We start from the raw sequence: 13,988 nt of genomic DNA on the forward strand, positions 1-13,988 counted from the left end.
GGGAACTTGGTGTAGCATTTGGTAATCTAGAGCTGGAATTTGTTGAGAGAATTATTGTTGATAGAAAATACAAGCTTCTTCTGCCAACTGTGTGTCCCCTTCTAGCCAATGTCCTTGTTGATTTTGAATTCTTCTGATCTGCAATCTCTTCCTCCTACCATTAACAATACTATGAAAGAACCTTGTATTCCTATCACCTTCAGCAAAACTGGTCATATGTGTCTTTTGTCTCCAGAATTCTTCCTCATAATGAACATATTTTTTCAGAGCTGCTTGTGCTTGTTGCAGTACCATTCTATTCACAGGAGTTGGATTTTCTTCAAAACATTGCTCCTTTATTTTCACTACCTCTTCCCTTACTGTTAGTTGTTTAAAAATATCACCAAAAGTGGTCTTACTCCAAACAGTCAAGACAGATTTCACATTTTTTAATTTCAGCTTGAATTTGATAAACTCATCTCCTTCAAAGTCAGTGATCCATGCTTGTTTAACCACCTCCATAAATGATTCATGTTCTGTCCAGAAATTAAGGAATCTAAAAGGCTTTCTTATGTGATGTGAAGTTTCACAACAAGAAAGTAATAAAGGAGCATGATCTGAGCCTGTTCTGGATAAGTGTTGAATCTCCATTTGTGGGAACCATTCTTGCATTTTTGAGTTTGCAATCATTCTATCCAGTCTCTTGAAAATACAGTCACTTCCTGTCCTCCCATTCCACCAAGTAAACAGACTCCCTTTATAGTTTATTTCATACAGCTCACATGAATTGATACAGAAGGCAAAATCCTCATATTCTGTGGGGAGAACAGGTAATCCACCAATCTTTTCATCTTCATTCATAATGACATTGAAGTCACCTCCTACCAACCAAGGAATTTCCATTTGATCAGCCAAACCATACAGGTTATCCCATAAACTTATTCTTTCTAGATGGTCACACTTTGCATAGACCATGGATACCATAAGAGACTTGTCCCATTCTTGGAAGGAAAGCTTTATGGTAATTTGTTGTTCTTGATCTTGCAGTATCTCCACATCTACATGATCTTGTACAAAGAACCATATTTTACCATTACAGTTATAATGTGCATATGCCATTCCTAATCTCCTCATATATGCCTGAATCTTCCTGTAGTGTTGAAAAGGCTCCATTAAAGCTATAATGGAGAATTTGTGATGTCTGTGCATCATTTGTACTCTGTGAAAAGCTTTTTGTGTGTTCACAGATCTGATATTCCAGAAGAGTGTCTTCATCATCATTTAAAAATAGGCTTACAACCTCTCCTTGGTACCACTCTTACAGGAAGAGAAACTGTATTTACTTGTTTCTTTCCTTTCTTGTAGATTTGCTGCTTTGATCTTGGTGAGATGTCTGCTTCTTTGACCACATTATTCCAAACCTGTTCCATAGAGGCCTCCTCTTCACATTCTTTGAATTTGTTCTTACCCTCCTCATTTTGCTCCTCAGTTATCTCATCAATGTTATGAGAGATCACATCATGCAGTTCCTTCAAAGGAGATTGTTTTCTCTGATGTATTTGTGGCTGTGCTCTGTCCATTTCTATTTATGTCTCTGATAATTTCTTACTCTCTTCCCTCTGAGGAGGAAATGAACCAATCCCTTTGTCATTAATAGAGATGCTCAACAGTCCCTCGTTTATTGTATTTTTAGAGCTGGATTCCTAGACTTGATCTAGTGATGAAGGATGTGATGTCTGAATTAGGTGATCTGTTGTTGAGATATCTGACTCCTTCTGGATTTCAGTGTCTAAATCCTTTTTGTGTGGTGTGGAGCTGCTACTTCGTGGATCATGTTCATAGTTTGAAAGAGTGTACTCCTCAGCTACTTTGATTCCCTTTTTAATCACATATTCAGCATTTGCAGTTGTGTCTTGCCTCACCTTTTCAGGATTATCATCTTTATCTGTTGTCAAGCTGTCATCCCCCTTCTGCATTTTAAACTCCATTTCCCTTTTGTGTGTTGTCAAGCTAGTAGATCCTGACTCTTGGTCATAGCTAGTGATAGTGTCCTCCTCAGCTTCACTGGCACTTGCACCCTGAGTAATTAGGGTCTTGTTAGGTAGTGATTCATCAACAGCAGAGGGACATTCTTCAATCCTATCTTTCTCTCTTTCATGCACTTGTGTCTTAGATTCCTTTGTTAGCTCCTTGTCTTTATCGTCTGTTCCCTTGTCTTTGTCACTTTCTCCTTCTATGAGGTTCCCTAATACATCAAAATGATTATGAGTAGGGGCTGCAATATTGTGGTTTTTCCCTGTATCAAAAGAGGTCTTATTGTTATTTCTTATATGAGGATAAGTAACAATCTTCCCACTTGATAGTACTTTAGGGATATATGTTTGGACATATCTCCTTCCCTGCATCCTTCTTATTTTTCCTACAGCATATGTTGTATCCCTCTTTGATAAATCTCCCTTCTCTTGTTCCTTCTCCTCTTTCTTTGCATCCTCTGTTCTGTTTGCCTCCAAATCAGGGTGCATTACTCGACAGTCTTCATTTGCATGGCCTTGTAACCTACATTGTGTGCAATACTTGGGGAGGTGATCATATTGTATACATACCTTTTCTTTCCTTATCTCCTTAGTATTCTCATCTTCAATTTCCATCAGCACAAAATTAGGTAGATCTGATAGCAAATCTACTTGAACCTTAACCCTTGCGCAGTTAGGTCTTGTTTTGTTTATGGTGGCCCTGTCCAATCCTAAGGGCTTCCCAACTGCAGAAGCCAGGGTAAATAAGGATTCTTTCACAAAATACGTTGGTAGTAGATTTGGGAAGGAAATCCAAGCCATGGCTATCGAAGTTTCTTCCTCGACCTTAAAGGTAGAGTTGTAAATTAATGGCCTCATTTGGTATGCATGACCATCCTTCGATTTCAGCCAAAAGGAAAACTTTGACGAAATATTGATGAAATCTTCCATAAGAGAAAATCTTAGCAACAAATGTCTGTCTCTCAGAAGACCGATATCGCACTTTCCTTTCACTCCACACTGTTGAGGGATGATGCTTCTTAATTCTTGCAACTCTGGCCACCCATAAGCAAACTTACCAACAATGGCATGTTGTAGATTTTCAATTTGCTCCATTCTTTTTACTTCCGCATTTGTCCAACGCACCACCGGAATACCTTCAAAATACGACACTTCCTTCACAGGGAGGGTATGATATTTTGGTTTGAGAGCTCCATTCTCAAGGATCTGGGCATAGCTTGCTGTAGAAGAAGCATTAGAAGCTTGATTAAACTCATGGGTCAGATGGGGGTTTTGTAGAGAGTTAGTCGATGATGAGGCTAGAGGTAGTAGATTTTGTGTGGGTATGGCAGCCGCCGTTGACGGCCGGCAGGGAGCCTTGGCGGCCATGGTTAAGTAGCCTTGGCGGCCATGGTTAAGCAGCCATGGTTAAGCAGCCATGACATTGTTCATAAAATCAAAGGCCAATAGGGTAGTTTTCAACTCCTTTAGAAATATTTTGCTTGCATTGCTAGATTAGTGTAGCATGGACTCTCTCTTTACGTCCACAATGTCTCCCTAACACCTTAGGTGTAAGGTTTATAATAATTTTTACCCAAATTACACTAGAATGTGGGGGTGGAAGTTGAAAAGTTTTTGTTGGCCCAAATCTTGATTACGCCCATTATTTGGAGTGTTGAACCAAATTCCTTTTTAAATAATGTTGCTAGGACACTTGGGAGTGATCTGCAAAAGTTTGGAAGAAATTTGTGAATTAGGGTGAGGAGGTGCCATGAATCACGCCTGATGTTTATCCAAGATAAATCCCGCTCTGGCGACCTTCATTCCGCTCTGGAGACCTTCATTCCACTCTGGCGACCTTCATTCCATTCTAGCAGGGCCGCCCTGACAGGATCCTACCGCTCTGGGGGGGATTTTTCTAGGCTGTAGACTCATTTAGAGACCCTCTCCCCTCTGATTTCACGCTTACCCTATTTGGTTCTAACCTAAATTTTATGTAACTTGCAGGTACTTCACTATGGCTTACCATGATGATGCCAACCTTCTCTTTGCTCGATTCCCCATTGCCGTCTCTCGAGAGGGGCACCACGACTTCAGAAATAAAAAATTCCTTTTCGAGAGGGGCTTCCATATATTAAAAATGGCAGATAAGATACCTACCTTTTATGCTCGACTGGAGGAGTTCTGGTGGGGTACCTTGACCGAATCCCCTACCTCCAAACATACTGGTTGGATGAGGGAGTTCTATGCCATCCTTTCTAAGGTTCGCTGGAATGATCCTGACCTCACCATTCACATCAGAAGAGTGGACATCCCCCTGAGTCTTGCTTATATTAATGATGTGCTCAAAGTATTGGAGGTCTCAAATGCTGAGTATGAGTACAAGCTGAAGGAGATAAACCTAGAGTGGTTACGGGACACTCTAGTGGTCCTAGAGCGCCAGAGAAGAGTCTACAGGCCCAGCATCAAAGGCATAACTAGCACCGATTGGTGTGACGATGCCAAGAGATGGCTACACTTTGTGGCAGGAGGATCCGCCCTTCCATTAACCGTACATATATGACATTTTCGAGGGCTCTAGTGGTGGCTTATATTATTCAGGGGACAGGCCAGAATATGGGGGCCGAGATTGTGTCTGAGTGGAAGATGTTCTACCGCGGCAATAAGAAGCCATTCTTCCTGCCGGGCTTGATCACTTCCATGTGCGAGACGGCTGGGGTGCCACTGCTGGACTCCGATGAGTTACTCTCCATGTATCCTCCTTTATACCCCTTACTTATCAGGAGAGCCTCTTCTCAGGTACCGAAGAAGAGGAGGGCTGACGAGGTCGAGAGAAGCCGGGCAGCAGCAATAGAGGACGAGGACGATGATGTTGACCCTCCCACTCAGTCACAGCCACCAGTTGACCCTCGCTTGGAGAAGGAATTAGCCGTGGTTCGGAGGCGGCTAGGAGGCCACTTTGTCTAGACCCCTACTCTAGTGCCACTAGCTACTGTCATAAAGGTGGAGATGTTGCATCGTCAACTGCAGTGGGAGAGGAGGAAGAGCATCGAGAGGGACTGTCTCATGATGAAGATGTGGAAGACTATCAAGACCATTTTCTCCTGCGTCGCTCTCCAGATGGAATTTCCCAGGTTGGAACCCGATGATTTTCGTGAATTCCCCTTCCTGAACGAGGCCTGGGAAGGAGAGTACCCCCAGAGGACCTAAATTCAGATGTCGACACTCCCCCTTGCCCCCGTTAGGATTTGTTAATTGATTGGGTTTCCCCATTTGGGCAAGAAATAAATAATTTATCATTTTCCTTTAATATTTCTCTTATTTTTGTAAGCATCGAATGCCTTTTAATTCTTTCATATCTCCGTACATATTATCACTACCATTTTTATGGCTATTCGGTCTTAGTTGATCACTACACAACCTTAGAGTTAGCCATTGCGCTTAAAAGATTAATGCCAAAAATAGGGGACCTCTTTCTGAGGATTCTGTCTCGCGAGATCCCGTTCTGGTGGGACCATTCTGACGGGATATTCCCGTTGGTGCTGGATTGGCTGAGATAGTAGCTTCTAAGAATTTCCTTGTGTATTCTTCCTGCCCCCTATTCCCCCTTAGACTCCCAAGGTTGAACTTAACCCCTCTAACTCCTTTTTCCACGAGAATTTTGATGAGGACTATCCTAGAGTCGAACCCAGCACTATACATAGGGAATTATCGCTCCCCATAGAACTAAGGATATCAAGATAAACAAGGAATCATTTAAACCAACTTGTGACATCAAGTTCTTATTAACTTCATCCAATGGTTCAATTCATTACATCAGATAAACACAATTCAACAACACCTTATTTCAGCTCAGTTACGACATACACTAAGGATCTTTCGTGATCACCATTAGACTAGTGTACAATACTAGATCTTTTTCTCACTTGATTCAAACCAAACTCCTAATGTCATGAAATCAAAGTTTCTCCACAGTCCCTACTGGTTAAATTCTTTTACCAATTAGGACAAATGGTACGTCCATGCACCATTTTAGGCCGCATTCCCTCACATGAGTATATCATTAAACACATTAGGACTCATCCCTCAATAGCCTTGGGTCTTATACAGTTCAAAGAACAAAATACAATTATGACTTCTCCCTGACATCTAGTTTATAGAACTTATTAGAAAAATATACCACACAAATTCAACACATAAAGCAAAGGTATTTCACACTTTAAATCAGGAGTCACTATGCATATAATTAAATTTTCAGCTACATAACTCAAGCAAGTAAAGTAATTTAGTATGCTCCATAGATGACAATTAGTTGATCATATATGAATTCTCTCCGCCTCTAAGGCAAGATACCAATTGGGACCTTCTTGGTTCTAATTTCCTTGCTTGTGTTCTTTCAGCTGTGACAACGGCATCCAGTTATCTCGTTGAGATACTAATTGGCATCTACCAATTGGATTCAACCCATACCACAAGCGACAGACCGCACGAATAAGAGAAAAAAATGGAACTACTTCCTAAAATACTTTATAGCTTTCTGAAGATTAGATATGACGTCAACACACCAATCCGCAAGAGTCTATTCCATAATTTCTCTTATACTGAGAGACCGGCAACTTGGGCTCTGATACAAAATTTTTATGATCCAACCCACTAGGTCATGCGGGCAACCACTTTATGACCTGAACAGGAGAACTCTTAACCTCTTATATAAGAACAATGCGGAATTTAAAACAAACTTGAATAATTAAACCAAAATTTCTAAAGAAAACTATATTAAAGAAAAGCTTATACACTTATACAAAATCCTCCAAGGATATTTGTCTAAACATGTACAAGAGCTACTAAGAATAGAAATAGAATAAAAGACCAATGACCCAACTTCCACCAAGATAAGGGAAAAATAGAAGCTGCTAGAGGATTACCTTCGTCTTCACCTAAGAGATATAACTGATCCTGTAATCATACTATGCCAAATGGAATAACAAGAGTAGTATCAGTACAAACAACACGTAATGATAGGCATTGTCATTTAATCTGATACCCACCGCATAATATATGAACAAAGAAATAAGAGATGTCATAATACTTAAACTTTCTCAATTTAGTCACCCCAGCCCAATAAGTGCACTCCTTATTCTCACCCTTAGGGTATTCACCACCCTAAATAATACGGTTCCACTACCACCCTATTCACAACTTAAAACCTGTAGGTTAGGGACCCATCTTACTATTATTCCATCATCCTAATTGTCACGCCCTAAGAGGGTACCCTAGACGTAGCCAACACTCAGAAACCATTACTGACTCCCAATAGAATCACTTTGACTTATCACACATCTGTTCATTCATTCAATCAGCTGAAGACTTAAAATAAAGAGATAATTAGGTAGACAATTCCAATCAATAATCTAGCTCAAGGAAGAAAAGCTATGGGCCAACAAATCGAACTCCAATCTATGTCATTAAATAGTCCGACAAGAATAATTCAAAAAATAAAATACTCAATTGACTCATCACTATCTAGTCTATGAAACCTCTATCACTACTATCTAATTGGTGCCAATGACAAATTCATGGCTACCTCAAATCAGAATGAAAAGACTAAATTCGATGCAAGAATAACATAAGTGGTATCTTAGAGCTACGTATTCAATTCGCATCAAAAAAGTGAGAAGGATTTGCTGCCGTTTAGAAGCACAACATAATGCATATCCGTTATTATTACAAAGACATGCAAGACGTTTGCCACGAAGAGCTTCTTTCTCTCTAGGATTGAAGGTGACAATCTAGCTTCTATTGAAATAAAACGAAGGAACTTTCAGAGTGAGGGTTCAGACTTAAGGCTAAGGTAGAGAGTGAGCCGAGGACTAACCAATAATCTGAGTATGAATAGATCTTCAACGGTATGCCTATTGATGATCTCTTAAACCTGTCTCTACATCATGAAATGATGCAGGTTTAAATGGACGTCAGTATGTGGAATGTCCGAGTATGTAATTTGGAAGAATGAAACATGTGTCAAGATAGAATAATATTGGTGCAAATATCTCAAGTTAAAAGATAAGGGAGACTCAATCAAGGTGTCATAAGTCTAAAGTAAAAATACAGTTTAAACTGAGACCAATTATATAAAATCCAATCCATTTATGTACAATCCAATTCAATCAAATCATTTAAATTTGATCCAATCCAACCATATACAATCCGATCTCATCCAGTCATATACAATTTGATCCAATCCAGTCATATACGATTCAATCCAATCTAATCCAATCGTATACAATCCAATTCAATCCAATCACATACCATCCAATCCCATCTAATCCAATCCAATCATATACAATCAACTTAACAATAAAGTCAAAGGACTCAACTCAATAGATATGCAAATTAGAATTTAGCAATGTTTTACAATTCAACTCAATCATCTACAATCTCAATCAAACCAATCATATCATGCACAATCCACTCAATTTGGGAGTTTCTCTAACCGACAACCATCACCTATGAGCCAGTGATGTACAACAAACCGACGTTGTTGCCACGTCCGTTCAATACTTTGCCAGGGTATGAACGAATCAACCAATCATGGATCCATTAATCAATCAAGTCCTATCATTTCAGGATAATGAAATAGGGAAACATCCGACTTTAACGGTCCAAGCCCTTCCTACGTTGGCTACGTAGTTCATGGGATTCGAGTATGGACTATACTCTTACCCAATTCGGTGCTCAATACTTCTCCCAAAACTCAATATGCTCATATCTATCAGGTGAGTAAAATACTCAAAATACTCATTTAGTCTCGTTTGGACTTAGTTCAAATCAACTCATTTAGTCTCATTGGACTCTTTTCAAAACTCAATTAATTTGGTCCCATTGGACCTTCTTTCAAAACTCAATCTATCTCAATCATTGCTTCTTTTAGTATTATAGGGTGTATAAATAATACATAGAAAATCATATATCCTATTTAATATTAAAGGGTGTATAATTAATATATAGCACACCATACACCATATTCAGTATTATTTTAATTTTCATCAAATTCCACCTTCTTTAAACAACATTTTATATATATATATCATATTCAGAATTATAGGGTTTAAAATCAATACATATCAAACCATAATATTAGCAAGACAGGAGCGATTAATCAATGGATAAGTATGGTTAAAGAAAAAATACTCTTCATATCTCAAACCAAACATGAAATAAGAAAAAGTCCAGCATTACTTATACATATTATTCAATACTATTCTTAGACACACTACCAAACAATTCCCTATAAGTATCCACACCTAAGGCTACATGTGAAGGTCCTAAACTATATATAATTGTCCATTTTATCATTGATATCAACAAACTTCTAATCTACGCAGACAACCCTCTCCTTTAACTATTGACAATACCAAATTATGTTATATTGCGTTAATTTATAGCAATCATTGGGAAGTAAAAGAATCACGTTAAAACAGAGTGATTGTATACATCTTGTATGTGCTTTACTAATCACACGCTATGTCTCTATTGGCTTTACAAAAAAACCCTGATAATTAAAAATTGGAAATATCATATGCCAGTCTTCATTAATCTTACTCACATCATTTGTTTCTTAATAAATAGATTTTAAATTTCAAAAAGAAAGAAAGAAATGTTCCACATACAAATGATAATTCAAATAACATATTCAATGTAGTTCCACAAGTAGGATCTAGAAAAAGGTAGTGTGTAATGTGTACACAAATATTTATTGCTATCTTGGGATAGAGATGTTATTTTCAATAGAACCTTGATTCAAGAAAATAACGGAGCAAAGAAACCAAGACAAAAACAATGCATAACAAAGCATATTGATCACAGTGCAAGAATACGAAAATTGCAAAGTGCTGAACTCTATGATTACTCTCACATGATTTCGGGATATCAACAGTCTGAATCCCTTCATGACTTGCCTCACATACCAATCAGTCCCATTGCTTTACATATCCTTATTATTTACTTAATTCCACAACCAAAAAATATACAATAATGCTAACTTTCACGGTTCTCAAATCATAAGTTGATATCGAGCAAATATGCAGTCGAAAAAATATAACATCAAAATTCAGTTCAAATATAATAGAAGTCCACATACTAAAATTAAAAGACTTATTGAATGAAATGTAGTAGTAGAATATATTTTACAAGATTTTTGCCCTATTGCATTACTACTAATAATAATATATAGAAGAGGCTAGGGAAGAAGGTAATGGTCAACATGCCTGCTTCCAGCCAGGGGTTTTTCTTATATTTTATATTTGTTTGTGCTTTAATAAGATGGTACCTCACTTCTTTATACTTAAACAGTTTCATTTTATTGTACATTAAAATCAATACTTGTGTTACTTTTTGTTTATTTTTCCTCCATTACTTTTCTTTATTTGAGAAACTTACATAAATATACAATATTAAAAAAATATTTATTATTTATAACAATAAAAAAAAATTATTGAACACTTATAATACATTTATAATACAGTTTTAATACATGTTACAGAGAACTATTTATAAAACATATATAATACAAGTTTTATAGATGGATAATACATTTATCACATACTTTAATAGACTTATAATACATTATGTCAGTTTCTTACTACACAAACATAATATATATTTTAAAATATTTATAATACATTTATATTGTATGCATAATTCACTTTTAATACAAGTGTAAATTTATCATAATATTGCTATATATTGCTATAAATGGTAATAAATAAAAAATATCACTAAAATCAGTAATTAATTTTTAAAAAGCACTCAATCAAGTAATTTTTGCTTCTTATTTCATGTCTTGTTGAGTACTTGGGGCCCTACCAGCTTTCGAATGTCAATTCTTTCTCCTTTAACACAATTTTGAGTATATATTCCATAAAATGTTGTCTTGGTTGGTTCCACTTCTTTCCAGGGTGATGACACCAATAGCCGTGTAATGTCATATAAATTGAAACATGAGAAGTAACATGTATATATAATTTAAAAATTATATTAAAAAATTATTATAAATGATAATAATTAACGATTTAAATATTTAAAAATATATAAAAAGAGGCTAAATTTTAAAATTTTATATGTTCCATATAAATTGAGACACATAAATTATATTTAAAAAATATTATAAATTATAATAATTAACAATTTAAATATCTAAATGTCACGACCCGATTTCTTAGGTCATGATGGCACCTACTATAACCCACCAGTAGATAAGCCAATCCGTCAACCCGAAACTTCAAGAAATGGGTTTGAGGACAGAAACTAAACAAGAGTGACGAATTATAAAGATAAGCAGAAAGAATAAGCGAAAGTAAACCAAAACATGATATAAACAACTAGAGATCCCTCCCAAAATCTGGAAGTCACAAGTACAGAGCTGTTATAAAATAAAAGACGAGTACAAGTCTCGAAAGTGGACCAAAAATATATATAACAACTGACTAGTCTTAAAAGGCAAAAGACGGGCCATCCATATTGAAGGAGACAGATCCAAAAACGCCAAGTATTCACCCTAGTCTCCGAAGCTGACTGTAACAGGCTCGATCTATCCACGGCGGTAGTTGGTGCTCGGTCCTGCATCACGAAAGTAGATGCAGAGTGTAGTATGAGTACCAAGACAACAGGTACCCAGTAGGCATCATAGGTCGACTGAGCAGAAAAGGTAAAAATAATATGAAAAAGAGGAATAGCCTAAATAGGAATCAACATAAGCATCAAAAAGGGGGAAATAACACTACCTATGAGAACTACAGCTAACTATACCCAACTGGGCCCCCATAAGCCCAACCGGAACACTCGTACGCAAGTTAAATAAAAACCCGAACGAATCCCCATAAGCCTGCCGAGTACACAGAATAGCTACAACTACCAAGGCTAGGAACCAAGAATCGACGATGTTAGGAGCCAAAATACTATATCATTTCCAAACCCAGAATCTCCAAGAGTCAATCGATCTAGTGGTGACTTAGGGGTCGAGGCCGGAACTAGGACCTAGATGCTTACTCGAATGTTCAAAGTGGTCAAGGCCGGGATTGGGTACCCGGATGCTTTCCATAATACATAAATGTGATCGAGGCCGGGACTGGATACCTGAATGCTCGTCGTAATACATCGGTATGATCGAGGCCGAGACTGGGTAACTGGATGCTCGTCATACTAGCAAGCCGATAGAGGCCGGAGTTGAGTATCCGGATGCTCCCCGATAATTCATAACAGAGGCCGGGACTTGGTACCCAGATGCTCACAGATAATTTATTCCATGATGACAAACATTTTACTTCCCAACTAGAATACAACAGTACCAAAAATCTTTTCCCAAATGAGTCAATCGATATGCCACCAAAATTGGAACCGAAGCCAAAGTCAACGATCACGAAATCTAGTATTGCCGACGCATCACAAAAGTCATGATTATATTGATTTATGAATGAGGATATTTTTAATAGCAAGGGTAACGCCTAACTAAGGCCAAACTACCAGGCACTAGCCCGCTACACCATTCTACAAGGATATAAGTCCACCGGAGCGACGCCGGGACATCTAAAGCAAATTTACATCCTATACTAAGGACAACATACCCCACAGTATCAATAACATGCTCATTCAACTCTCCTTATAATACTAACAAATAACGACATGATACACATGCTTCTAAATATCCAGAAAAACCCGATAACAGGCCTAAAGCATGATTTTTAACACCTAAAATATACAATCAAACTACCTAACCCAAATTTCAACTATTTCAACATATTTTCACACATTCCATCTCAATCTAAAGAAAGGTAAAATTGTAGCCTACCTGTAGGCTAAACACGCGGGCTCCAAATCACTGTGCCGGAGCTTTTCTATTTTGAACTACCTCAAAATATTTCTACGCTATCAAAAATAGAACCATGACGTCAATATGGTCATTTAGACACTAATTTCATAATTTTTGGAGACGGATCAATTTTAGAGTCTAAAACGAAAAATGTGGGACCCACATATGAAATTCTGGATTTGACCCCCAAAATAGGTTCTAAACGTCATCCAAGCTCACAAATTAGATTTATGACATAATTTGGGGTGGAAAAATAACGCAAGACGATCAAACAATCAATTCCCACATTTTCAAATAAGAAAACAAACAAGGCAGCCTCTTTACGCATCGATTTCTCAAAAACGAAAATCTCTCAATAAAAAAAATTATACCATGATGTTTCTTGAGAAATACCCCACAATCTAGCCTCAAGAATCACTCAAAAAGGAGTTATACTGACCAAGATACACTCTTCCAAAATTTAATAAAATTTGATTCCGAAAAATACTAAATCAGTAAATAAAAATGCATTTTTACCTCAAACAAATCTTCCTCTCGCATTTCTGAGATTACCACGAGATTCCTCATGAATTTCTATTGAATTTAGACTCTTGAATCACCAAAATCGGGTTTATATAGGCCAAGAAATAATTTCTCAAAGTTCTTCAAAAACTCAATTCGAAAATGGACACTGCTATAAATAAAATTATGATTTTTACCTGAATCGAATGCTCAAAATCAGTTTTCAATCTCTCAAATGCATTCTCCACAAAAAATCTCACAAGTTTGCTTTTTCAATCAACCAATTTGGAGCCCTAATGCTCAAGTTATGGAGTTTTAAAGTTGGAGAAACCCTCCTACCCCACCCCCCACCCCAAAAAAAGAAATAAAAGGGCTGCTGGCAGCACTGCTGCAATTTTTAGAAAACAATAATCAAAATCTCCGCTGGGGTGCTCGAGATTCGTTCAGAATTCGATAAAAATAAACCAAATATGCTTACCCACTAAATTTGACGTTCCTGACTCAATGGCACATTCAGAATTCCCACACCCAAGAGGCACTTTAAGCCTCATTCCACAACGGGCCTCGATATTAGTCCAGAAGCCTCGAAAAGAGAACTAAGGGTCATCCTAGACCAAAATCAATATTTT

The sequence above is a fragment of the Solanum dulcamara genome, chromosome 12, assembly GCF_947179165.1.
Source record: "Solanum dulcamara chromosome 12, daSolDulc1.2, whole genome shotgun sequence".
Taxonomy (NCBI): domain Eukaryota; kingdom Viridiplantae; phylum Streptophyta; class Magnoliopsida; order Solanales; family Solanaceae; genus Solanum; species Solanum dulcamara.